This window comes from Nematolebias whitei, chromosome 4, assembly GCF_014905685.2.
Source record: "Nematolebias whitei isolate Nwh7 chromosome 4, NemWhi1, whole genome shotgun sequence".
In the NCBI taxonomy this organism is placed as follows: Eukaryota; Metazoa; Chordata; class Actinopteri; order Cyprinodontiformes; family Rivulidae; genus Nematolebias; species Nematolebias whitei.
The window spans coordinates 35,692,108-35,696,338 of NC_056501.1; the positions used below are offsets into that span (position 1 = coordinate 35,692,108).

At 43.0% G+C, this 4,231-nt stretch overlaps 1 protein-coding gene across 1 annotated transcript in view; it reads left to right on the plus strand.

Annotated features, from left to right (window-relative positions):
• st3gal5 (ST3 beta-galactoside alpha-2,3-sialyltransferase 5) overlaps nt 1-4,231 on the plus strand; it is an 18,776-nt gene that overhangs the window by 7,481 nt on the left and 7,064 nt on the right. The window lies entirely within an intron of this gene.

Here is a 4,231-nt window from a genome sequence, read left to right on the forward strand (position 1 = left end):
CGGGCCGTCCGCCCGAACTCTGGTCCCGCTCTGGACGGTCCTCGGGCCGTCCGCCCGAACTCTGGTCCCGCTAGGAACGATGCCCAGGGCTGTTCATAGAAATGCTTGTGTTTTGAGTCTTTTTGCTCCCAGGTCTACCCTGTCGGTTTTTGTTTAGATTTTCTTTTTGTGCCCTCCATCCTTGTTTCCCCCATTCTCCCACCCATTCTGTGTTTTTTGTGTTGTGTTCTAGGGGACGTCAAGAGCCGTCCCTTCAGAGGGGGGTTATGACAGGCTCTGTCCCTGTCTGTTTTCTTTATATTTATTTGTGTTCCCCACTCTGCTTTTTGTACTTTTGTTGTTCTGCTCTTTGTGTGATTTCTGTTCCTATATATCTGATTCTGTTGTTTTCCACTCACTCCTCAGTCTGCCTCTCCACTCCTCAGTCTTTATCATTCACACCTGTCCCTCATCAGCCACCTGCCCATGTGCTCTCATTACTCACTCTCCCTCTCTCTTATAAAAAGCCTTTCTCTCCTCCTCTCCTCGTCCGGTCATTGTTCTGTTCTGCACAGACAACATGGTCCTCCTCTGTTCCTTGTGCCAGGTATCTGTCTGAGTTTGAATCTGTCCTGTTGTCTGCCTGGATCCTGCCTGTAGTTTTGCTGCCCCGTCAGCCGTTTTGTTTTTGTTGTTTAAATAAATTGTTTTTATTTAAACTCCTGCCTCGCTCGCCTGCCTGCAAATGGGTCTAAACACTGAGGATTGTGATAGTCCCAGTCTCAGGTCTCTTGCAGACTCAAACAGGTTTTCTTCCAGAATGGTCCTGTATTTGGCCCCATCCATCTTCCCATCAATTCTGACCATCTTCCCTGTCCCTGCTGACGAAAAGCAGGCCCAAACCATGATGCTGCCACCACCATGTTTGACAGTGGGGATGGTGTGTTCAGGGTGATGAGCTGTGTTGCTTTTACTCCAAACATATCGTTTTTCATTGTGGCCAAACAGTTTGATTTTGGTTTCATGTGACCAGAGCACCTTCTTCCACATGTTTGGTGTCTCCCAGGTGCTTGTGACAAACTTTAAACAACACTTTTTATGGAGATCTTTGAGAAATGGCTTTCTTCTCGCCACTCTTCCATAAAGGCCAGATTTGTGCAGTGTACGACTGATTGTTGTCCTATGGACAGACTCTCCCACCTCAGCTGTAGATCTCTGCAGTTCATCCAGAGTGATCATGGGCCTCTTGGCTGCATCTCTGATCAGTCTTCTCCTTGTTCAAGATGAAAGTTTAGAGGGACGGCCGGGTCTTGGTAGATTTGCAGTGGTCTGATACTCCTTCCATTTCAATAATTGCTTGCACAGTGCTCCTTGGGATGTTTAAAGCTTGGGAAATCTTTTTGTATTCAAATCCGACTTTAAACTTCTCCACAACAGTATCTCGGACCTGCCTGGTGTGTTCCTTGGACATGATGCTCTCTGCGCTTTGAACAGAACCCTGAGACTATCACAGAGCAGGTGCATTTATACAGAGACTTGATTACACACAGGTGGATTTTATTTACCATCATCAGTCATTTGGGACAACATTGGATCATTCATAGATCCTCACTGAACTTCTGGAGTGAGTTTGCTGCACTGAAACTAAAGGAGCCCAATAATATTGCATGCCCCACTTTTCAGTTTTTTATTTGTTAAAAAAGTTTGACACATCCAATAAATTTCATTCCACTTTACGATTGTGTTCCACTTGTTGTTGATTCTTCACAAAAAATTAAAATTTTATATCTTTATGTTTGAAGCCTGAAATGTGGCAACAGGTTGAAAAGTTCAAGGGGACCGAATACTTTTGCAAGGCACTGTATATAGCACATTTACAACAACCTGAGCTGACCAAAGTGCTTCACAATAATTGTAGCATCGTAGATAAAAATATGATAAAATAAATAAAATTGAGTTTAATAAAAATAAAACTACGATAAAAACTGGCAGTAAAATACCAATAAAATAATAAAACAAATAAAAACCAAGACATACTTTATATCAGTTGCTGCAATTTCCCAAAAACTTGAACCAATCAGGTATTAATTTGAAGTTGAAGTGAATTTGAAGGCCTGATGTGTTTTCAGTCTGGATTTAAACTGATCTACTGACAGAGAGAGCTCAACGTACAGAGGGAGACTGTTCCTCAGTCTGGGTGCTGCCACAGAGAAGGCTCCGTCACCTCCAGTCTTCAACCTAGCTTAAAGGAGAGCCAACAAAAGCTGGTCGGCTGACCTCAGGGCTCTGGATGGAGTGTAGGGCTGCAACAGCTCACTTAAGTAAAATGGGCCCATGGAGTTTAAACACTTAAAAACAATCAATAAAACTTTAAATTTCACCCTAAAAGCAACAGGGAGCCAGAGAAGGGAGTGCAAAACGGGGGTAATAGATTTGTGCTTCCTTGTGTTCGTCAATAAACGAGCTGCAGCATTTTGGACACTGCGATCGCTGCAGGGAGCTCTGGTTCAACCCTAAATACAAAGAAGTACAATAAACGTAATATAGTAAATGTGTGGATAGCCCTTTCTAGATCAGGCCAAGGAAGATAAGGTTTTAGCTTTGCAAGGATTCTCAGCTGGAAGAAACTGGCTGTGATAACAGCACTAATATGCTTATCAAATTTAAACAGAGGATCAACCATCACACCCAGATTTTTCACAAACGCATGACAAAGGGCCAACCACACTGTCATGCCCAGGCAGAGGATTGCATTGACCGAACACCAGGATTTCAGCATTTGAGCATGTGATCAGCTGGTTTTGGTTGTCAGCAGCAAAACTGGTTGATCCACTCTGAGACGGTGCTATTTAAGAGACTGAGCTGAATACAGCACCTCAGACTGAGGAAGTCTCTTGGATGAGAGACGAAACGTTTCTACATTTTTTTTTGTTTTGCTTTGTTTTGTTTTTTTTTTTGTTTTTTTTTTAATGTCCAGAGGACCAGATTTAACTTTTTTAGACCAGGATTTCAGTTTTTTCCTTATTTAGGTTCAAAAAGTTTGCTCTCAACCATACCTGTACATCCCTTAGACAATCCTGTAAGATATGTACAGCAGACTGGCTGTCATTTGTAGTTACAGGTAGATAGATTTGAATGTCATCTGCAAAACAATGAAAAGAGACTTTTTGTGATTTATTTTTTAAAGCGAAAACCCAGAGGCAGCAAGTACAAAGCAAAAAGAACAGGTGCTAATATCGACCCCTGGGGTATCCCATATTTCAGAGGAGACATAAGGAGGAATGCTGTCCTAGTTTTATAGAAAAAACTCCCAGTTGAAAGATAGGATCAAAACCAGTTTAATGCTAGAGCCACGAAGGTTCACAGGTATGCACTATGCACCACTACACTGGGTTTACCTCCCTGATGGAGCTTTCCTCTGGAGTTTACATGTTCTCCCTCTGGGTTTACTCCAAGAGACCAGAACTGCCATGTTGGGTTCATTAGTCACTGTCTCTGTGTGTCCCTGTGGCGGACTGGGGACACATCCAGGTGTCTTTCACCTCTAACAGACAGCTGGAGACAGACTCCAGTGACCCTGAAAGGAGAAGCAGGTTAAAATAAAGAGATGGATTGAATTAAAATCCTTCAAACAAATGTTCACAAATCCATTTCAAGTTTTTATTAATAGAAATAAAACTTTCAAAGTGCAGAACTTTGCTCAGCTAAGAATAACTTTAAATCAAAGAATGAGCACCTGAATGAGGAGGAACACAAATGTCCCCATCTTATCTTCTGACCATCTGGCTCACTGTTACAAACCTTTAACAAGAGGAAATGTAGTGTGAATGATTTTAGCTGAATGATTTTAGCTGAATGATTGATGGACTTGCGACCCGTCCAGGGTGTACCCCGCCCCTCGCACAGTGATTGCTGGACATGGGCACCAGTGACCCCCGTGACCCAAAATGGAAGAAGCGGGTAAAGATAATGGATGGATGTTTGACTGAAGGAAGCAACAGCACTAGAGGAAGTTGATATTTGTCTGAATCCAGTCTCCTGCAGTGGTTCTTTTTATGAAGTGGACCCGGGTATGGTCCAAGAACCACTGAGGGCCTGTCAGTCATTGTTTCTACTCTCATCAGGCACAACTCAACCATCTGAGTCTAAATGTTGGTTTCAGTTGTTGAACAGGTCAAATCTGTCTGCTGCTTCATGATGATGTGTTGGCCTGTCCTCATGGACGTGTTGGCCTGTCCTCATGGACGTGTTG